Source organism: Adiantum capillus-veneris, chromosome 3 (genome assembly GCF_014529385.1).
Source record: "Adiantum capillus-veneris isolate H3 chromosome 3, ASM1452938v2, whole genome shotgun sequence".
NCBI classification, from domain to species: Eukaryota; Viridiplantae; Streptophyta; class Polypodiopsida; order Polypodiales; family Pteridaceae; genus Adiantum; species Adiantum capillus-veneris.
This window is the reverse complement of record NC_140933.1, coordinates 114,361,183-114,385,648: the sequence shown is the minus strand read 5'-3', so window position 1 is coordinate 114,385,648 and position 24,466 is coordinate 114,361,183. Positions and strand designations below refer to the sequence as shown.

The following is a 24,466-nucleotide window of genomic DNA, read 5'->3' as shown; positions in this document are numbered from 1 at the left end:
GCCAAAATGGAATTGGAGCTGATCTCTTTAGATACCTTAGTCCAGTGCTAGAGTTTACAGCTACTGGTGATTCATTAGTTCAATCAGTAAAATTGGAGGAAAAGATAGAAACTAACCTAGAACAGTTACATGAACTGGAATACATCTGCTGAGAAATAGACAAGCTAAATGACTGGAATTAGTGTTCAGATTCAGATTCAAAAGGAATGGATACAAAGCATATCCAGAAGGAATGGATACAGAATTCGTGTTCAGATTCAGAATCAGATTCAGATTCAGATTCAGAAGGAATGGATACAAATCATATCTGGTTGAAGTATACTCGACTACTGTATTAGGAATTACACAGTAAGAGCACAAGTGGGGATAATGTAGCTTAGGAACAGCTTCAGGACTACAACCACACACTAAGAGTAGGAAGTCAAAAGATAAAATAGCCCAAAAGTACATCCAACAATTGTTAACCCGATTACAATGTAATGGGTCCTTTTTATAGCCTCTTGGAGCTACTGTGGTAATCGTCATGGTAATTACTGACTGATCCGCTGCTCGGCTTTCGAGGAGCTGGTTCCCACCTAGTGAAACTGCCTCTGCCAGTGAGACTGCCTACGCCATCTACATCATCTCCATTGCAACATCAAGCAACCTCTTCTGCATTCCCTCCCCCTTCCATCTCCCATCTTACATTGCCACACCAGGCAAAGTTATCCCATCTCCCATTGCCACACCAAGAAAATTTATCCACCTTCTCCCATCTCCCATTGCCACACCAAGAAAATTTATCCACCTTCTTCCATCTCCAATTGCCACACATGGAAATTTATCCACCTTCTCCTACCTACATTGCAGCATCAACCAAACTCCTCCCCTTTCTCTTCCCCTCCCACCTCCCATTGCCACACCAGGAAATCTCATCCCCCTTCTCCCACCTACCTTGGAGAACCAAGCAAGGTCTTCCTCCTCCTCTTATTTTCCTTTACTCACACATGGAAAGCTCTACTCCCTAAGGTGGCCAAAGGGTCAGCTCACAACACAAGAGGTGTGCACAGTGAATGGGTGCCACAAACGTTTATCAAAGGTGCTTGGGTATACATGCAACCATTTGCTAATGTCCATCACTATCTCGCATTGCCACACCAAGGAAATTTATCCACCTTCTCCTACCTACATTGCAGCATCAAACTCCTCCCCTGTCTCTTCCCCTCCCACCTCCCATTGCCACACCAAGAAATCTCATCCCCCTTCTCCCACCTACCTTGGAGAACCAAGCAAGGTCCTCCTCCTCCTCTTATTTTCCGTTACTCACACATGGCAAGCTCTATTCCCTAAAGGTGGCCAAAGGGTCAGCTCACAACACAAGAGGTGTGCATAGTGAATGGGTGCCACAAACGTTTATCAAAGGTGCTTGGGTATACATGCAACCATTTGCTAATGTCCATCACTATGTTTGAAGACATGGAAATGTAGACCATCATTGGAAAGAAAACCTCGTTAGCTTCAAAAATGGCATGGATAAGGGGATGTGTTACTACTCTCCTTGTAGCGTGGCATTTCTATGTAATATGGCATTAATCATTTCAATAATGCAATATGGATTTTGATTTTCTCTATAAACTTTTTCTCTCTCCCCATTTTGAAAGGGTATTGCCCCACCTAGATTGATGGCAAGGGAGTATTACTGTGGCATAGGTGCATAATGTGTGTGTGTGTGGGGGGGATCCATCTGACACAAGTCTCAAAGTGTTTTGGGGGGCACTAGGCCCCCCTCAGGACTAAATGGCACGGGCATGGGAGGGTGGGATCTATGGCCAGGGGATTGTGGGCCGTAGATCTGGAATGCGGGTACCCTAGATTACTTTTGTAAAATGTAATCTAGGGTACCCGAGTTTTGAAAGTAATCTAGAGGCGGATACCCTAACCACTATGCCATGCGCGCATTGTGAAATGTGGGGGCCCTAATTTACTTAAAACATGTATGCATAAGGGCGGAAGCCAAAAGTAATCTAGGGTACCCTACATTTCTTTCGGCGCCGCCATTGCGATCTACGGCCCACAATCTCCCGACCGTAGATCCCACCCTCCCATGCCCGTGCCACTTAGTCCTGAGGCTAGGCCCCCACCCCTCTAAGCCCCCAATGGTGTCCTAATCCACTATATTTTACCCTGTCTAAGATCATTCAAGACCTAGTGCCCACCAATTAGTACTCTCTATAAGAGATTGGTTGGGTCCCACACATATGAAGAAATTTGGCAATCCCTTCAATAGTTCTTGATAATCCTCCATAATTTCTCCCTCTGAAAGCCATTTTTGCAAAACAAATTAATGAATGTGTAGATGGCCTTGCATGCACCCTCCAGGTTATGGTTACGAAAATGTATGGGTTTGACTTGTGATAGTATGGTGTTTTGAGCCCAACTTGTGAACCTATTTCCACCCTTTTGAATGTATTGGATTGGTGGCCTTATTCTTTTCTTTCTTTACTAATTCGCCATTGGATATGGAAAGTTCATGTTGTAAGAAGTCCACCGCTACTTCTTCACGTGCTTTAATTGTTGAAAAATTTGGGTATACTTGCTTTAAAAAAAAAAAAAGAGGTGTATTCCTCCAAGCCGACGGTGCTTTGTATCTAGGGTTTGGGCAATGTGTGAGGATGGGAAGTTCCACGAAGCAAGGGATCCCTGGGGATGGGCTCTTGGGTAAGTAGCTTGTTGCCACTATTTCAGGTGCAGAGACCTGACCTCTTTTTGGAATTGCAAGTGGCAAGGCCGCCTCCTGTCTCCGAGAGGAAATCTTGGGGCTACTTTTGGGTGGAGGTAGCTTGCGATACTCTAGAAGTGTCCTTGGGTGGGGTGGGAGCTCCATGGTGGTACATGTACGGCCGATCTTGATGAAGGGCTCATCTTGGTTGGTCTTTCCCAGCGAGCCATGTGATTTGATCCCTTCTTGATGCAAGGACTGCCATATGAAGAAGAAGGTCTCAAGAGGTGTTCGATGCCTGGACGGCTTGTGTTTGGCTGGGATATGTTACTGGTTTCTATTGTCTGCAATGGTTGACTGGTGTGGCTTTGCTCATGGTGTGGCCTTTGAAGGTTCTGATGTGGGTTTCTTTGTTGTGGTCTTCTTTGGTGCAATGGAATTTGCTAACTTTTGTGGTTTGATGGATCGCTTTGGGGGTGCTTCTCGGTTCTTCTTTGGCAATTATGATCCATTGTCTTCTTTGCTTTGAGTGTGTACATGTGGGGTCCGTATAGCGAGGTGCTATTGGCAATGGAAAGAGTAGAACACTGCATGATTACACGGTCAATATGACAAGGATGACCTCTTGCCCCCTTCTTGTTCCTTTTCTATACTGAGGTCATGAGTAAGTTTTTGACTTGTCAAGAGGTTGGATTTCACTTGCCAAGTCAGGGAGAGGAGCTTTTAAATGCTGAGTTTACTGATGAACTGGGCATGTTTTTGGAGGGTCGAGAGGCTAATTTTCATAGGTTTGAGGAGTTCCTTGAGGTGACATAGCTTCTAGGATGGTCCCTCTCTCTCCCCCGTAGATGAGGTCGCACATGCAAATGGGATACCCCTTATAATATTGCTTGCTATATACACACACAAGCTTGCCTGAGCCAATACACATTTTAAGCTTGCGAGTCCTATTTTATCAGTTGTGTTCTTAAAGAGTGAGAGCAGAGGCAGGTGAAGTAGACACATATGAACAATGATGAAGAAATGTAAAGATTTTGGGTGCACATGTTTTGAGTAGCATCACACATAAGTGGAGGGGCTCTCATTTGTAGCTCCTATGACTCCAAAAATAAGCAAGATGCCTTCTCCAAGAGATTATCCTGCAGCTCCTTATTTAAGAGTGTGATGCGATGAGATTGTGTGGGTTTCACTCATCCCATGATTGGAAAATACTCTCTTTGAGCAGTTTTCTTCACAAACAAGATCCATATTGCACATAAAAAATGAGGACATCCAGTAGGATGTGATGCCATCAAGAAACGTGGCTCACAAATTTCCCATTTGTTTTGAGTGGGATTTGTAGATCTCTAGATTGCAATAATCATCATCAATAACACCCCAAAAGCCAATGAACTTGAACGAGGCCGAGCAAGGATCACCAATGGTGCCCAACAATGCAGCACATCGTAAGTACATGGTAGGGGCATTTGGTGGATGTTCGTGTGAAGCACACCTTGGATCCAGAGAATCCAAAGAAGGCTCCATTGGTCTCTACAAGTGATGCATAGTTGAAATCTAGAGGGCGCACCGTATGTAGCCGGATGTACAACCATGGGGCCGAACCCAAATGCCACAATGCGAGTGTGAATGAGCTTGTAAATGCCCAAAAAAAAACCAAGAATTTAGGGAGGGAGAGAGAACGTTGTGTATGGTTGATGCCCTTGGAAGAGCTAAGGCTTCTATCATCGCAAGGCCTATGTTCATCCATTGTCTCTATCTTTGTGATCTTCATGATCTTTGTGAGTGGGCTTGCAATCACCATCCCTTTGGCTACAACTGTTCTTCATGTATTTGTCCTTTTTGTCATGTCTCTTTGTCTTTTATTCCCTCTTTCATGGTAATCATGTCTATCACGAGTTTCATCATCGTGGCGATCATCGCCAGCTTCAAAGGAACGGTAGCTACATCTTGATGATGATGAAGATGATGACAATGATGGCAATAAATTTGACGATACAAAGAACAAAATTGTGTTAGATAAACATCACGAGCATCATGATCTACATCATGATCACCGTCCAAATAACGATCATCATCACCATGATGAGGGGGATGATGCTAATGAAATAAAGAGCACCCTGTAACATAATAATGATCACGGTTGTGGTTGAGTAAAACCTAGCTTTGGTGTTATTAATTCTTCTTTAACCTTTCAGTTTGTTATTTGAAGGTGAGTAACCCTATAAAGTTGTGTAAAAACCTTCAAATGTAGTAAGTCTACCTCTAGAAATTTCCATTAATATGTTTCCCAAGTGTGGAGAGAGAGGATTATTTGTAGCATTCTTTTATTTTGTAGTAGTCTATGTGTAATGTGAGGTGTGGACAGAGAGAGATAGAGGGAAGAGAGAGAGAGAGAGAGGGAGGGGGGGGGGGGGGGGGGGGGGGGGGGGGGGGGGGGGGGGGGGGGAGGGAGAGCAAGAGAGAGATATTGAAGGAGTGGGAGATAGATATAGATATAGCAAATAGAGATAGGGAGAGGTAGCAAGAGACAAAAGGGAAGTAAGAGAGAGAGAGAGAGAGAGAGAGAGAGAGAGAGAGAGAGAGAGAGAGAGAGAGAGAGAGAGAGAGAGATAGAGAGAGAGAATCTCACTTCGGAAGCTTGCTTCAAAAACTCTTTTTGAAGGGAGCTTTTCAAAGCAAGTTTTTTTGGAGCGAGCTTTTTTTCTAGAGTTGGTGAACTGAGCAATATTTGAAAAAAGCTCACTCCAAAGCTCTCTCAAAAAGCTTGCTTCAAATTCAACTCTTTTCTCAGCAACTCAATACGCCTAAAGAGATGAATGTAACTTTTGGTCCCAATTTATTCTTGACTCTCTCACTATCTTTGTGAGTATCGGCATAGAATCTTGTTCGTGCTCTTTGCTTGTCCATTAGCTTGAGGGTGATATGGAGGTGATATGGTGCAGACATGCAATGAATTCGCATGAGCTCATTCAACAAGAATTCAATCATTTAGGAAGCGAGTCTCTCTGTCCCTCACTATTTTGATCCGTAGCCCATATCTTGTAAAGATGTTTTCATAAAATAATTCCGCTGTCGTTTTTGCATCATTTTTATGTGTCGCCTTAGCTTCAACCTATTTGGTTAGGTAACATGTAGACACAATGATATATTGAGCATTCGTATGATATGCGGGGGGTGTCATCGGTCTGATAATGTCATTGTCAAACTTGGCAAAATCCCTTGCCTTCATCATAGCTGTAAAGGCATTTTGTCGCGCCGCAAAGGTGCTTTCATTTGTTGACATTTGTCACATCTCTTCACATATGCTTCTGTATCCCGCAACAACAAGATCTGTTCTCGCTGTTCTATCTGAAAAAAAATATCCGCTTGCTTGTCCAGGATGTGCTTGCTCAAGAATCAAAATGTATTCATCTTTCGTGGTACTCATTTGCAATTGATCATCCTTTCCCTTTAGTTTGAATGGATTTCATTCTCCATCTACTTAACCCCGCTAGTAAATTCCTTTGGTTAGGTAATACACAATGTAAAAAGTCCACTAAGATGCAAGTGCTACTTTGAACAATATTGCATGTTCCATAGGTGCCTACCCTGCACAAATTTTCATGAACTAATGTAGTAATGAACACTTCTCTGCATTTTAGACTAGTTTACACCAAGTCTTATTAATCTTTGAAATGTTTGTGCTTTCCCATTGTGTATTCCGGTGGTGTATACATGAGCTTGGCTCAAGTATACCTTTCTTTGTGTTGGCTCTATACATAGCCTCAATATACCATCATCTTGTTGCTTGTATAGGCTTCCAGCTATTAGCACTAGTGTTCTACTTTGATCAATGATTGATTGATGGGGCTACCTTTCAATCTTTGGTGATCAAATGCCATGAGAAAAGGTATGACATGCTCACTCCACATTAGCAACATATCAGTATTGAATAAATAAGAGTCTGGCATGTCATCATCAACTCCCTTAGGTTCCTCCCCATGAGTTAATCTAGACAAATTGCCAGCCCATTGGTGTGTGGTTCCCTTTTTTACTAATATGATGAAATCAAACTCAAGAAATATAATAAACCATCAAACAATATGTTACGTATTGCAGGGAATGTTCACCAAGTATAATAGTGCTTTGATCATCCACAAAGAATACAAGCTTGTTAGCGTGAAGGTAGTGTCTGAACTTTTTCACAGCATAGACCACTCCTAACCAATCTCTCTCCATTGTCGTGTAATTGTTATTTGCATTATTAAGATGTCCTCTACTAGCGTAACAAATTGGAGAATCCACATTGCTCTCTCCAAGTTGTGCTAAAATACATCCTATAGCATATGTTGATGCATCGACATGGACATGGAATATCTTCGCCCAATGAAGAGATTTCAGAATTGGAGCAAAAATCAATCTCTGGTTCAATAAGTGGAATGTTTCTTCATATTCTCCGGTCCACCCAAATTTTGTGATAAGATCATAGAGAGGTTTGGTGATGACTGCGTACATATAGATGAATCTTCTATAGTACTCACAATGGCCTATGAAGGCTTGTACCTCTCTAACTTTTGTCAATCTTGATAGTGAAACAATGGCACTTGAATCTTGTCAAGATCGGTGAAAGTGTCATTCTTGGACACAATGTGCCCTATAATTTTCCCTTGTCTTACCATGAAGACACATTCCTCTCTCTTCAAGAAGATACGATAGGTTGTGTACTTCTGAACGATCCTCTTCAAGTGCTCTATGTGGTTGTTTCTCAAGAGAGAATGCGTGCATAGATTTCCCATGTATATTTATAAGAATTGTCTTAGATACTCTTTGAATGCATGACTCAACAGCCTTTTGGAATGTGGCAGGTGCATTGGTCAAGCCAAATGGCATCACTCCATAAGCAATTATGCCCTTTTTTTTTTGGCAAAGGCCATTTTATGTTGATCCTCAAGCTTTATAACAAGCTGGTTGTAGCTTGAAAATCCATTAAGAAAGCTATAATCTTCCTTGCCTCCAACTATTTCAATCACATGGTTAGTAATTGGTACGAGATAGTTGTCTTTGATGGTAGCAGCATTTACCTATTTGAGATTCAAACAAACTCACAATTTGTTGTTCTTCTTGGATACTATCACAATGGGTGACACCCAATATGTGTGCTCAATCTTGTAGATAAACTCTAGCTTGGATACTATCACAATGGGTGACACCCAATCTATGTACCTAATCTTGTAGATAAACTCTTGGATACTATCACAATGGGTGACACCCAATCTGTGTGCTCATCTCTAGCCATGGTGAAGCTTCATTGTCACCCTCCATAGGCTCTTCATCACTTGCACCTAATAGGGGTGATGTAAAGAGGGAGAGAAAGGGACACATGGTGGACGATGAGCTCCTAATTGCTTCTTTGGTGGCTAGTCGTTGTTTAGTATATAGAGAGATAGGAAGGCTTGAACATACAAGAAGGTTCAAATTAATAACATAAGTGCCTATATGTGAGCAAAAACATTTGCAATGATTGCTTTCGCCTAGCTGATTGCAAAACCTATTGCCCCTGCCGCCTCTCCGTTTTTGTTCTTCTACCTCTTCCACGGTCTCCCCTCCACGCATGCAGCTTGCTTGCTCATCCCTATCCTCATGCTCATCCCTATCCTCGTGCTCATCCCTCACTAGTTTATCCATGCACCCCTTGTGTGGAGACACAAAGAAGATCACCTCATACACCATTTGATAGTGGGAAGGCAAAAGCGAAAGGTAGATGAGCATGAATGAGGTGGGTGCAATGTTCCCAAATGACATTTTTCCAACAAACAAATAGGAAAAATCAAGCTATTGAAACCTACAGTTTTTTGCCAAAACATTGCAGTTTTTTGCCAAAACATTGCAGTTTTTTCCAAATTTTCTAACTAAACCTTGTAAAAAATTGTAGTTTTTCCAGATTGCAAAAATAACATTCACAATTAACAACCAAAAACATAGCAGGTGCATTGTAACTATTTAAAGGCTTTTTATGAAAACTCGATAGATGTCACACAGAGGTAGGCATATGATGGCCATGCCAAGCTAGCACGCTGCTATTTGACAAACAAAAGGAAAAAGATGGCCTCAAAAATGTGTAAGGTGGGCGGGGGAACACCCTTGGTCAGATTTCCAAGGCTTCGGCCCTGCGAAGAGTATCACAAGAAGTGAAAATACATACATTGGACTCTAACGAGCATTACAATTTGCGCGAAGACCTTACCATTTGACCTATTATGCCCAACCATTAGCTAGCTCAAATGGCCAAGGTTTTGGTTAAGGCCCAATGTCACTTCTCCTTGGATGGATGCAAGTAAACAAAGACTAAGGCGGCCCCCTCAATGTGACATGAGAGAGAGAGAGAGAGAGAGAGAGAGAGAGAGAGAGAGTTGATAGAGAGGAGTTGCGGTTTTGAGGGAGCTTTTGGAGGAAGGTCTGGAGGGAGCTGTTTTTGAATTTTTGCTCAATTGAACAACAAAAAAAAAGCTTGCTTGCTTTGCTCCAAAATCAATTTTTAGAAGGAGCGTTTTTCTTAATCTCTCTCTCTCTCTCTCTCTCTCTCTCTCTCTCTCTATATATATATATATATATATATATATATATATATATCTGTATGTATGTATATGTATATGTATAAGTGTGTACGTGTGTGCTTGCTTGTGTATTTATAAATATATATACACATACATATATATATTCTCCTCTCTCTCTCTCTCTCTCTCTCTCTCTCTCTCTCTCTCTCTCTCTCTCTCTCTCTCTCTCTCTCTCTCTCTCTCGTATTACCCTCCACCCCTCCCCACAGAAAAAAGTTACCTATTGAAATACCACCCCCTTCACTTGTATTCAAATGTGCTTTTCGCTTTCTATTAAAACAAGCGAACGAGAAGGCTTTAAAACCACAATTTGATTAATTAGCACGTTCTTCATGAAGATTGATCCTATGTATGTCAGCAAAGATTATTTTGAACCTCAAAGAATCCGTCTTGTCTAAGTACCAGTCGAGCATTTACTCCAAATCTAAAAATTCCATTTTTTCCTCATTGAACCTTTGAGTTCAGTTGATTCTTTCTCCGCTTTGAGGGCCTGCACATGTGATGGCAATTCAGCTCTAGTTGAATTAACTTCACAGTTAGCACCACATTTTCTTTGCAAATTATGTAAAGCCCAGGAGAAACATCACAATAGTGCTCCCCAACAATGATCCTCTCTAATGCACCTTCAATGACAACATTTGTGAATTGTTCAAATGACCTAAGAATGCCTGTCAGCTTCCGTCCATCTCATAAAATAGCCAATAATTTCTTGTCAAGTTTATCTGCAAGCGAAGTACCAAAGAAGGGATCTGGACAATAAGCATTTTATATCGATACATTATCAGCTAAAACTACATGATCAAACACAATGCACATGATCAACTTCGACTTTAGTTCACGGTAGGAAATACTATAGTTTTGGTTGTTGATATTGTTTCTACTTCACTTTGGAGAAGCTTCCATCCACACATTATTGAGGAAATAATAAGGATGAAGTGCATTTGCATCTATTTGCCGCACTCACTTCCATTTTCAAGTGCCTTGGTATGTCTGAAATTATCATACTAACAAGGTACAATTCCATGAATTACTCACAGGGTACAAGGTGGAAGACATTCAAGTCCAAATTGAGGATAATGAAGCCTTAGTTCTTTGATTTGGACAAGCTGCTTGGCAATTTGACGTGCCTCGTACTACTTGCCTTGAAGAAACTGAGATCTTACAAACGCTATTCTCCATCCCAGCTTTCAGAGGGAGCAAACTACCCGTCAGAGGAGATAACAACATCTTGAAGAAAGTGGCCCATGAACTCGTGCCATCAATGCAACGCAGGGATCAAAGCAACACCCTCCTTGAGCAGTGGTGAAAGGGAGTGAGAGCTCATTTGCTCGACTTGCATCGACGGCTTTATTAAGGCCGCCATAGAGTCCACCAGCTCCCTTTTTCACGTTCGGCACTTTGTGCAGCAGAGACAAGAGCCGATCACCAACTCATCTTACCCTTGAGTGTTGGGGTATAGGCGCCTGTGCCTTGCCCGGCCGCCCAGAGTCTGGGCGCCCACTGACTTGTATACCTTATACATAGCATAAGTGTATAGGGGGCTGCTCACTCTTTGAGTCTCCCCACCCATATCTGTGTCGTGTGTCTCCTTCTCTCTCTCACTCTCCGTCTGTGGTGCTCCCCGATCCCCTACAATTGGTATCAGAGCGTAGGTGCGGAGGGAGCGCGTGTGTGCATAGTCAAGACGACAGCGGAGAGCCAGTTTCATTCCCGAAATCGCGTCCGCGCGCGTGCACTTTTAAGAGTGCAAACAGGGTTTCGACTTCGGCATCGGCAAATTCAGCTTTCCGAGAGCGTTTCCACCAAGTGTCCTGGCGCTTTACCCCCCTTTCAAAGCCATTCGAGCAATCAGAAACCTCATTCGAGCTACGGTTGAGGAGCTGCATTTTGCAGCCCTCTTTTGGCAGTTTATGCTGCGTTTTTGGGTCGATACGGAGGTTTTTGGCATAGCTTTCACACCCGGACTCGGATACATGTGATCCAGGAGTCTACCTTGGGGTTTTGGCACGCTCCGGACGCGCTCTTTATATCAAAATTTTAAAATTCTGAATGCTGAATTTTTTGCAGCAGCAGCAGTTATTTATTGTGTGTCGAGGATTCCACACATGGTTTGCTCTGAGATGTGAGAGTGATATTTGCTGCAAGTTTCCTCACAGGTGGGAGGATACGATGTATGCCTTATGTGGTTTGATGCTCAGGGAGACTAATGTGATTGCATTTTGAGCTCGGCAATGTATGCCTCGAGCATGTTTTTTGGCAGTCACAGGTAGAGCAGATATTTGTGTACTAGATTTGCGGGTGTTTGCAATGATGTATGCAAAGTGTGGAGATTGGTGCATGCATTTGGAGTGCGGTTTGATGCGCTTTGGTTGCTCATGGTTTTGAACGTGCAGTCAGTTTGGTTACTGGTTTTGTGGCCGTTTTACTGACGAAACTCTGGCGAAATTTTCCCAGGAGTTTTATGCGCATCATTTATGCGATCTAGGTAGAGATTGCGGGTTGCGCTCAGCATTTGCGTGCGGTGTTCTCTGCAAGTGGGAGATTTGTGCGTGTGTATGCATCGATACCGCACAGTGTGAGCTTGGTGATTAGCTCACGGTTTGACAGGCGTACAGTTATCTTGTCACAATCACAGGAGTGAGTATTGTGATGTATGCTTGTGTGGCTACGAGCTAGGTAGCCGGATTCGAGCACTAATAGCTTGAGGTTTTTCATTAGGTTTCAGCTACAGGTTTACAAGTTTACAGGCAGGTTTGAGGGCTTATTTGGGTGCTGAATTTTCAACCATTGTTTCCTCTTTGCAGGTGTCCATGTATGGCTCAGTTGTAGGCTGATTTGGGATACATTTGTGACTTGTTTATGCAGCTGTTTAAGAGCTGAATTTTGGGGCTGTTTTGGGGCTGATTTGTAGCCATATTTTACAGCCATATTTGCAGACTTTTGTTGATGCGATTTGAGCCAGTTTAGGGCTGATTTGGTTGACATTTGCTACTCATTGTTGGTTGCTCTTTTGCGAGCATTATGGCGGATTTTTCATTTCTTTTCTAGCGTTATGGTCTGACACAGTTTGATGGTGTAGATTTTGTTGCTTGGAAGGAACATATGCTTGTTGCATTGGAGGATTTGGGGCAGGATAAACCCTTGCGTGGTTTATTAGCGAAGCCCAATTCTATGCGTGATGATGATTGGCAGGATCTTGATGAGTTAGCCATGTCTACGATTCATTTGCATCTGGTTGAGTCTGTTTACTGGCAGGTCTCGAGGGAGACTACAACTCATGCTTTATGGCAGAGTTTACATGCTATGTATGCGACATCCATGTCTACAGGGGAGTCTAGTCCCACTTCTATGTCCATGGGAGAGATTGATCCCACACGCAAGTCTCGACGGTATAGAGACTTGACATGTTGGCATTGTGGACATAGAGGGCACATTAGGCGTCGATGTTTCAGGTGTTTGAGACAACGGAGGCGACAGATGCGTGATGCAGATTTGGACACGACAAATGCTAGTGAGATCAATACGGTGGTTACTGAGTATGCTTGTGACGGCGATGTCACATTTACATCTAGCTTGTCTTCAGACGATCTTATGTCTACGGATTGCACATTGTCTTCACATTGGTTACTAGATTCAGATGCTACTTTCCATGTCACGTTGCATCGTGAGTGGTTTAGCACGTTTTCTAGTGGGAGACTTGGTTGTGTGCACATGGTTGATGGTTTTTTGTATGACATTGAGGGTGCAAGAGACGTATGTTTGTCCTTGCCCATTGGTATGAGATTTACCCTGCGTCATGTGCATTATGTGCCAGATCTGAGACGGGATTTGATCTCAGTCAGACAGTTACGGGATAGTGGATGTCGGGTATCGCTGCTTGAGCGATCTTTTGCGTTGCATTTGGGTTCTCTAGTGATTGCGAGAGGTGCCAGGAGTGGTATAGGTTACCCATTACATGTGGATCACGCGAGAGACTGTGTTGTCTCTGTGATCATGCAGCCAGGTAGACAGCGAGAGAGCAGGCAAGTCTCTTTTGCTTATGGGTTGCAGGATGCTTTGGATGGAGTGCAGAGTAGTGAGCTCGTTGTGCACACAGTTGAGGCACGACTTGAGCAGTCACACAGAGAGGTGACAGAGTCACACATGCATGCTTTGCTAGTGACTGAGCAAAGCAGAGACTTAGTTGTGCGAGATACTTCTATGCAGGATAGACAGGTAGAGCGGTCTTGCTCTAGTGAGTCACAACAGGAGGACGTTGTGCAAGAGTCTATGCATACGGAGTTAGAGCATGAGAGCTCTAGTGAGTCACAGCAGATTGAGTGGTCATGTTTGCAGTGGATGATTGCAGAGGAGGCTGAGACGTCAGCGATTATGCAATCATTCCTTTCTATGCTCGACAGTGAGCATGGGGATATAATTGTGCAGGATATGTCTTCCAGCAGACACTTAGAGCAGCTGGTTTGCTCTGAGGTTGCACGACAGGTTGATGCGTCTTTTGCAGACAGTCAGGAGATGCATGTGGCTGACACGCCTTGTCAGTCAGAGATGCCTATTGCCAGGGATATATATGTTGATGCATGCTCTGTAGAGCTAGCAGGGCCCGCTAGCATTGCATCGGCATTCGGTGGTCTCATGTATGAGATGTTGATCGTGAGGACAGATATCGCAGCTGCAGTGAGAGCATTTGCAGTTGGGGTTGTCAGTCGTTTGTTGACTGATGATGGCATAGTGCATGAGGGAGATATGCAGGTATTGCGTACATACTTGCGGTACGTCTGGTGGTGTATGGACTTACACGGGAGCAGGACAGCGGATGCACACGATCACAGCCAGCCAGTGGGCATCGGTTGAGAGCAGTTTTCTCTCGCCTTTTGTAGTCTTTAGACTAGATTCTCTTGCTTAAAGGCACAGTCGCCTTTAAGTGGGAGGTTGTTGGGGTATAGGCGCCTGTGCCTTGCCCGGCCGCCCAGAGTCTGGGCGCCCACTGACTTGTATACCTTATACATAGCATAAGTGTATAGGGGGCTGCTCACTCTTTGAGTCTCCCCACCCATATCTGTGTGTCGTGTGTCTCCTTCTCTCTCTCACTCTCCGTCTGTGGTGCTCCCCGATCCGCTTCATTGAGAAGATCGGAGGCAAGTGTGGCAGCAGAAGCAAAATCTAGCAATTTGGGAGCAGCGGCAAAATTGGGTTTAGTAGAATCAAGTTCTATTGACCTGTCAGATGCTTCTTGGTGTAGCCAAAGCTATCATCTTCGGTGAGCGACCAAACAAAACTGGAATTGTCACGTAAGGCGGAGATAATGGGGTAGGCAATGGTTTTCAACCAGTCACTAAGACCCTTCAAAGTTGCTCTGAGAGTTATGGTTTCCACCATAGTTGCAAGCGTAGCAAGGAAATCTATCATGAGAGAGCTGAACAGGGTGACCCGTGGGATCGAGAAAACGGGCATAAAAAGAAACTCTTCTGACGAAGAGGGTATCAAGTTTTACAAAGGGAGGGGGAAGGAAGATGGTTGGATGAATTTATAAAACAATTGTGTTACGTGTCACTTATAAGATTGAGGTGGCTACTATGAAAACATGGGGAGGATACAAGAGGATTCTAGGGGGATTTTTGTGTCAAAAACTCCTCAATGATGGCTCTACCACCATGTTAGACGTCCCATTTACCTACATCCCATGCTTCTCTTACCTTTTGTAGCTCTTGTTTCTTCATCTTGAGTTGCATGGGCGTCAGAGCTTCACTAATACAAATTTTTGTACCCTTTTGGAACGAGTTTGTGTGAACGTCTATCGCATGTGTCAATGCAAGGGACATGCCATAAACTGTTTGCGAGCCACAAATGGCTGCAAGCTCACAACCAGACTAATCTAGAAAGTTCAAGAGAGCAAGGGTGTGTCACTCACCGCCCTATGCTTGCCTTACTGGAGGATTCCTCGCCGCAAACAAGAGGGAGCTCCCACCGTGCCGTGATCAACCGCCTTGCCGCCATCGTGCCATCATCGCAATGCTTGATCACTCTCTCTCTCTCTCTCACGCATACACACACACAAGGAGATGAAGAAGAAGATGGAGATGGAGCAAGAGAACTCTTCAATTGCACAAATGAGAGAATCAGGTATTTTAGGTTTAGATTGAATTTTATATGGGCTTGCTCGTTCACATTTGGGTGCCCACACTTAGCCAATCTTACCCAAACATTATAGGTTCCAGTTTTAGAGTGCGCCTCTCATCGACGATCACTCTTACCCTTTTTCTATTGGACCAACAAGAGTGTCTGTGGATGTTTACTGGGCCGACGCCCATTTGCCAAGGTCAGGACCAAGCGATAGGGGGCGTTGGGCAGCCCCCAAGCCTCATATTTTCCCGGTGTTGACTTCACTATCTCATGTCATATCTTCGACACCAAGGTCAACACCAAGCGATAGGGAGCTTTAGGCAATCCCCAAGCCTCCTATTTGCCTAGTATTGACTTCACTATCGTATGTCATATCTTCGACACCAAGGTCAACACCAAGTGATAGGGAGATTTAGGCAATCCCCAAGCCTCCTATTCGCCTAGTATTGACTCAACTGCCTCTTGTAATGTATTTAACCCCAAGGTCAACACCAAGAGATAGGGAGGTTTAGGAAATCCCCAAGCCTCCTATTCACCTAGTAGTGACTCAACTGCCTTACTTGTTGGTTAACATGCCCCCCTTCCTGATGTAGATTCCGTCCTCGAAATATAACAGTGCAGCATGGGAATCCACGATAGGAGTACCTATAGCAGACGAAAAACACCATTGTGAAAGCTCAAAGGCAGCATGTGCAACCAACCCAAATTATTTTCTCATATTAAACTGATCATTTAATATGGGATAATAAACCGGAAAAAGGGTTAGAATATAGACATGTGCTTACAGATCTATCTCAACACGGGGCCAATGGTAAAGGGGCCCAAATGAGAGATGGTCTGCCAAAGAGAAAGGTTAACTAATGAAGCTTAAAAGACCTTAGGTTTAGCTTCATTAAAGACCTCCAATGGTTAGTGTTAAAAGTCCTTTTGACCTTAAGCAAGCTAGGGTTGTGCTTGAGGTGAGAACCTTAGGTAAGCTAGGGTTGTGCTTGAGGTGGGAACCCGATCTAAACTTAGGCAAGCTAGGGTTGTGCTTGAGGTAAGAACCTTAGGCAAGCTAGGGCTGTGCTTGAGGTGGGAACCCGATCTAAACTTAGGCAAGCTAGGGCTGTGCTTGAGGTGGGAACCTGATCTAAACTTAGGTAAGCTAGGGCTGTGCTTGAGGTGGGAACCGGACCTAAACTTAGGCAAGCTAGGGCTGTGCTTGAGGTGGGAACTCCACCTAAGGTGCTTGTGATGCTTGATGACTAAGGTACTTGAGGTACTTGTCACATTTAATGAGGAAGTTGCTTGAGAAGCTTCCTATGCATGGGGATTAATGCTTGAGTAAAAAAGAGAACCTACTCACTTAATGAGGAAGTTGCTTGAGAAACTTCCTATGCATAAAAATCTCAAAGTTAGGGCAATTCTAAAAGAGCACATGGGACACATGTCAAACTCTCACTAAGCTTAACCACATGGGTGCTTGAATGCTATTGGTTGGGCTAAAGAGGGGTCCAATGAGCTTTTACTTCCACCTAACAAATATCTAGATGTTTTCAAGCTCTCTCTCTCTAAGGGGTAAGGACAAAAGACTACCCATATGCTTGACTGCATGTTGGATGTGATTGGCTAAGGGGAGAGGGGTCCAATGAGCTTGTAGCAAGTAGAATTTTCACCCAAAGCAAGAAACGGGGGTGCTAGGGGGATATACATCATCACACACACTCATTGGAGACACCATTCTCACTTGGTGAAAGTTGAGGAACACCACCTCCTTCTCCAAGCTTGTGAGAGTGAAAGCCTACACCAACACTCTTGGCTATGGAATGCAAATCCAACCAAGAGTCATGCTTCAATGCTTAAGCTTTCCATCTTCTCCATCTCCATTACTATGCTATTATGTATGCTATCAAGAAGAGTAATGATAAGTGAGGAACTACTTCTTTCTCCTATGGAATGTTTCTTCCTCCTCTTCCCTATCCTCATTCCCCGCTAGCTCTCTCCACCTTCGAAGGTGTTTGAGGCCTTGGGACTGAGGCTTGAGATAGTTAATGCTTTCTTCAAGTTTATGTTATGTTATGTTTGTGATGCATGAAGCTTTCCATCTTCATTGCATCACCAAGGTCACAAGTAACACAAACATTGTATTGTAACAAGTCTCTCTTGATGCGAGACACTATAATACAAATACCTATTGGAGGGGGGACCGGCTCCATATGAATCCGGTCCTCAACTATTGTTATGTTCTCTAAACTCTCTCTCTTGCAAAAGTATTGTTCATGCCAAGTTAACTAAGTACCATGTTTATGTTGCTACCATCAATTAAGTTCACCCGCCAGTCTCACAAAGTAATCTCTTAAAAGTGCTTCACCTAATTTCCTAATTTCGCTACTGTCAAAGTTCATATGCCATTTCCATTACATTGGTATCAGAGCATTTGGTTTCTCTTTTCTTGCTTAAGAAGAGAGGTCCTTAAGTAGCCTATTAATGGTTGATTTTGTTAATTATATTAGGGTAAGTGGGACTGGGATCTACTATCGGTTTTGTTGAGCCCACTATGTGGGATATGGTGCACACCTCGGGAGCTTTGGACTTAATAATGGAGTCTATTTAGACTTGTTGCCTATGGCTTTACCATTATTGAGCCATAAGAAGTCTGAAAGTAGCTATCCCTCGACAACTTCGCTATGTTAGACTCACTCCACTACTCTCTATAATTAACCAATTCGAGCCGTGGGTGTAGATAATTAAGTGCCTATTTTCAAAGGCTAGGAGGAGTAGCAACTAAGGTTTTGAATTGCCAAAGCATACACTAAGTAAACACGTAAGTTTAATTAGCATGGCTGACAATAATCAAGAGAGGAGAATGAACATTGATAACTTTGATTTTGCACATGAAGGTGCCAATGATGATGCTCCCATGTTTGTTAATTATCTTGTCACTAGGTTGCAACAAGCTATGGACAACCCCACTTTGCAAGCCAAAGTTACTCAACAACTTTGTGCTTATGGGATTTCCTTGCCTCTCCAAGAGGAGAGAGAGCTTACGAGGCCTCTTAAAGAGACCCCCAAAAGAAGACTCTCTCCCATACAAGAGGAGGAATCCAAAGATCAAGAAAGCAATGAATCCCTAAATTCCTCCGAAGATGTGGCTCCACGAAGAAGGAGGACTAAACGATCACCAGCTCCTCCCAAGAGGAAACGATTAACCCATAGTCCTTCTCCTCATCGTCACTCCAAAAGGGAAGAGAGGAAACCAAGGAATAAAAGGGAAAGAAAGAGATCACCCTCTTCTCCTTCTTCTTCACCTTCCTCCTCTACCGATGAAAGCTATGGCTATTCTCCTAGAGAATATAAGAGGGGAGGACATCGCAAATCTTACCCTGCATGGCAAAGGTCACAAAAGCTCAAGAAGTTCAAAGAGGGAGGAAAGAGTATCCCTTTTCTCACCTATGATGGAACCTTTGGTGCTACCAATAAAGTATTGGCCTTCATCCAAAAATTTGATGCGGCCTTTGGAGACGAGGGCTTCACGTAGTCCTCCAAGCTATACCATCTAGCTATGCACTTCCAAAAATCGGCTCGTCAAAGGTGGGCTATAGTCTTTGAGGCAATGGCGAAGCACCAAAGACATGGAAAACTCTACGAGTTTCCATCATGAATCAATTCCTTGCAAGTGATGCAAAGGACAAAGTGATCACCGAATGGCGGAGTTTAAGGCTTCTCTCTCATGATTCTATCCACAAATATGTGGACAAGTTTTGGGATTTACATCTCAAGGCTACTGTCTTTCAAAAGATTGACTTTGCTGAGCAAAAACAACAATTCTGTGCAGGATTACCTGAGGAGATGGCCGAGTATGTCAACTCTCAATGGCCTGACTCTATCAGCGAAGTAATCCACCATACCATGGTTGCTTCATGCATCAATTTCCAACAAGGGGTTAGATGGAATGCCAAACCCATGGAAAATAAAGAGAAAAGTGATGCAAAGGGAAAAATTAATGCCCAAAATTTTTCCCACGGCCATTCCAACAACAACAACAACAATCGGTCCAAGGAGAAAGGAGTTTACAAAGGTAAAAATAAACTCTCTCCTGAAGAGCTTGAAACTTTTCGCAAGGATCACAAATGTTTTAAGTGTGGGTATCAAGGACATGGCTATTGTTCTTGCCCCAAAAGAAATTCTCGCAATGAGACTCCTAGAGCTTTCACTATCGAAGCTTCAGAAGAGGATACTCATTGCAAAGGATCACCTCTCTCCTATGCTTGGGGAAAGGTAAGGGAGCATGATGCTTTCATCCTGTTTGACCCTGGTTCTGGTGTCAACTTCATATCAAAGGTGAATGGTAGGAATCAAGAAGAGTTAGACTTGTCTGACTTTCTAAAAGGATTCCAAGATGTGTTCATTGATGATATCCCTATGGACTTAGCTCCAAAACGAGGGGATGATGACCATCAAATTGAGCTCCTATCACAAAGCTCACCGCCTAACAAACCTCCCTATCGAGTTTCACAAGCTCAACAAGAGGAGATCATGAGGCAAGTACAAGAACTGTTAGACAAAGGAATGGTGAGGCCTAGCTCCTCTCCCTTTTTCTCTCCAGTCCTTTTAGTGCAAAAGAAATATGGTACATACCGCATATGTGTGGACTATCGTGCACTAATCATATCACTATCAAAAACAGCTTTCGTACCCCGGGTAGAAGATCTCTTTCATAAGCTACAAGGCTCTACCTACTTCAGTAGGATTGACCTTAAAAGTGGCTACCATCAAATAAGGATAGTGAATGAAGATATCCTAAAGATGGAGTTTCGTACAACTCTAGTCATGTCTTTTGGCTTGACTAATGCACCAGCTACATTCAATCGATTAATGGAGAAAATTTTTAGACCCTACAAAAAATTCACTGGAGTATTCTTTGAAGCTATCTCCCAACCAGTCCTTATGCTTCCGGATCTCACAAAGCCATTTGAGGTCCAATGTGATGCTTTTGGTGATTGCCTTGGATCAATCTTGCTTCAAGAAGGGCATGCCATAGCCTATGAGAGCCGAAGGCTCAACACGGATGAACGGGTCTTAGGCATTTATGAGAAAGAGATGTTAGCTGTTCTACATGCCCTAGACACATGGAAGCACTATCTATTGGGAACTCCATTCATCTTACGAACAGACCATCAAAGTCTCAAGTACTTCATGACGTAAACAGAGCTTTTTGACAAACAAATGAGGTGGACAAATTTTCTTTCACAATTTAATTTCCACATTGCTCACATTGCAGGTAAGCACAATCAAGTGGCTGATGCACTTTCACGATGACCTTGGGGAAGAAAGAGAAACCATTCACCTTGCAGGATAGTTATCTTCTCCATGGCAATAGGCTATGTGTTACCCACTCCCTTCATGAGAAATTCATGTATGAATCCCACTCTCCTCCCTATGCGGGGCATAGAGGCATTCAACCTACTCTTCGAGGAGTAGAGACGTTCTTTTATTGGCCTACCATGAAAGTGGACATACAAGACTACGTTTCAAAATGTGTAGTATGCCAAAATACCAAGTATGATAGAGGGAAGCAACCCGGATTACTCCAGCCATTGCCAACTCCTAATTCACCATGGGAGAGTATATCCATGGATTTTATCTTTGGATTACCAGAATCTATCCATAGAAATATGGGAATATGGACAATAGTCGATAGGTTTAGCAAGCAAGCACACTTTATCCCTGTTAAGAAGACTATTGAGGCACACCAAATGGAAACTCTCTTCATATCACAAATTTTCAAACACCATGGATTGCCAACGTCCATCGTGTCAGATAGAGATCCTAGAATGACATGTAATTTTTGGAAAGGTCTCTTTGAAAATCTAGGTACAAGATTGAATTTCTCTTCGGTCTATCACCCACAAACGGATGGCCAAAGTGAGATAGCCAATCTTACGATTCTTGATCTACTAAAGACCTATGTCACAGAAGTAGATCTTTTCAAAAGATTAAGGAGGCTATATCCATCTCCCAACTAAGGCAAAAAGCTGGTCTGCTAACAAGCAGAGAAGGGCCTTAACGTTCAAAGAAAATGACTGGATCTTACTTAAGTTTCCTAAGGTTCAATTGAGGCAAACGATGGGCAAAAACCCTACGGGCCATCAAAAGTATTATGCTAAACTAGCAAAAAGATACTATGGTCCTTGTCAAATTTTGAAGCCAATCAATGAGGTAGCTTATCAACTCAAGTTACCTAACCATTGGCTCATACACAATGCTTTTCATGTGAGCCTACTCAAGCCCTACAAAGGAGAACCTCCAAATGAACCAATTATTGAAGGCCCTCCCGAAATCGAAGATCAAGGAGAGGTACTACAACCTGAAGCTATTCTTCGGCATGAAGACAAGGTACTACGACATGGTAAGATTATCCGATGGTATCTTATTAAGTTCAAAAATTATCCTTTTGAAGATGCTAGATGGATGCAAGGAATCCAACTTAAGGATAGTATGAACCTTGCCAACACTTACAATGCTACATTAGAGTAACCAAATGTACATGTTTTCTTCAAATGATTAATGTTTTTATCTTATAAGACTAATTCTCTCTTTATTGTGCACAAATTTAAGTAGTATGCATACTATGAATCATGTTTGGGATGACGACGTCTCTCAAACACCATGTAAAATTTGTCACTCTACCTGGGAGGATGAAATGGACTAAAGAGCAGACATGCTTGTGGTAGCTATGTCTCGCAAGCACCAAATGGATTAGTCATCTATCTTGGAATGATGTCGTAGGGTAAAAAGGGATCCTCTACCCGCTAAGAGAAATTGACTAATGGCTATGACTTTATCTCTTTTACCTCATAGTCGAGGACGACTATGATTTCAAGAGAGAGGTAATATCATCAAATATCTAATATCTAACCAACCCAAATGATTTTCTCATATTAAACTGATCATTTAATATGGGATAATAAACGGGAACAAGGGTTAGAATATAGACATGTGCTTACAGGTCTATCTCAACATGGGGCCAATGGTAAAGGGGCCCAAATGAGAGATGGTATGCCAAAGAGCAAGGTTAAATAATGAAGCTTACAAGACCTTAGGGATAGCTTCATTAAAGACCTCCAATGGTTCGTGTTAAAAGTCCTTTTGACCTTAAGATTTCTAGGGTTGTGCTTGAGGTGAGAACCTTAGGCAAGCTAGGGTTGTTCTTGAGGTGGGAACCCGATCTGAACTTAGGCAAGCTAGGGTTGTGCTTGAGGTGAGATCCTTAGGCAAGCTAGGGCTGTGCTTGAGGTGGGAACCCGATCTAAACTTAGGCAAACTAGGGCTGTGCTTGAGGTGGGAACCGGACCTAAACTTACGCAAGCTAGGGTTGTGCTTGAGGTGGGAACTCCACCTAAGGTACTTGTGATGCTTGATGACTAAGGTACTTGAAGTACTTGTCACATTTAATGAGGAAGTTTCTTGAGAAGCTTCCTATGCATGGGGGGTAAGATGCTTGAGTCAAAAAGAGAACCTACTCACTTAATGAGGAAGTTGCTTGAGAAACTTCCTATGCATAAAAATCTCAAAGTTAGGGTAATTCTAAAAGAGCACAAGGGACACATGTCAAACTCTCACTAAGCTTAACCACATGGGTGCTTGAATGCTATTGGTTGGGCTAAAGAGGGGTCCAATGAGATTTTACTTCCACCTAACAAATATCTAGATATTTTCAAGCTCTCTCTCTCTAAGGGGTAAGGAGGACACTTGTCAAAAGACTACCAATATACTTGACTGCATGCTGGATGTGATTGGCTAAGGGGAGAGGGGTCCAATGAGCTTGTAGCAAGTAGAATTTTTGCCCAAAGCAAGAAAGGGGGGTGCTAGGGGGGGATACACCATCACACACAATAATTGGAGACACCATTCTCACTTGGTGAAAGTTGAGGAACACCACCTCCTTCTCCAAGCTTGTGAGAGTGAAAGCCTACACCAACACTCTTGGCTATGAAATGCAAATTGAACCAAGAGTCATGCTTCAATGCTTATGTTATTGTTTGTGATGCATGAAGCTTTCCATTTTCATTGCATCACCAAGGTCACAAGGAGCACAAAGATTGTATTGTACCAAGTCTCTCTGGATGGAAGAAACTATAATACAAATGCCTATTGGAGGGGGGACCGGCTCCATATAATCCGGTCCTCAACTATTGTCATGTTGTCTAAACTCTCTCTCTTGCAAAAGTATTGTTTATGCCAAGTTAACTAGGTACCATGTTTATGTTGCTACCATCAATTAAGTTCACCCGCTACGCTCACAAAGTAATCTCTTAAAAGTGCTTCACCTTATTTCATAATTCCGCTACTCTCAAAGTTCATAGGCCATTTCCATTACATGCATACATGATATTCTAGGAAATGCAAAAAAAATTACTGAATTGTAACATTGCCAACTATAATAAGCGTAGTACCTCAATAAAATGCAATTGAGTTAGGGTCTATTAGGTTGACTCTAAGAGAAGTACACAAGGGCTAGGGCTAAAGTAAGTACTAGATTGTCCAACATTAATTAAAAAATGTCGATTAAAGAGTAGTTATCCCTAGGAGGGTGGATGCATGAATAGGTGGTACACTAGCTACCCATTTTTGGGGGTGGTAGCTAGGGGGTGGGCTGGTTGGTAGCTAGGTGAGTAAACATTGAGAATATTTTATAAGGTTTTATTTGAAAATTGTTCATCAAAAGGCTTGAGTAGCGAGCTGGATTTAAAAAATTTAAAAATTATCTTTTCAGTTTCAACTGTGTGTGTGAAAGTAGTGCGGGGGGGCCACCTTACTCCACAATCATGACGCCTCCTGCTCGTCGACGGTTGCAGAGAGGGGGCAACTCAGGTGGCCAAGCAGCTCCTGCACAGCTGAAGAAAAATCATCCACAATTACTGGGAGGCGGAAGAGGGCCTGTCATTAATCTCCCTCGCCTGATCCACCCTCGGACTCCCCTGCTAGAAAGAGAAAGAAGAACGTCTTGACTCCTTCACCAAAGCCCTGCACTCCTATAGCAAAGAAACATTAAAAAATGGCAGATGTTGTA

The 24,466-nt window shown here is 43.0% G+C and overlaps 1 pseudogene; it reads right to left on the bottom strand.

Moving 5' to 3' along the window:
• The window catches only part of LOC147461522 (sm-like protein LSM1A), a 28,574-nt pseudogene extending 13,907 nt beyond the window's left edge, over window positions 1-14,667 (bottom strand).
• Between the last annotated feature and the right edge of the window lie 9,799 nt (window positions 14,668-24,466).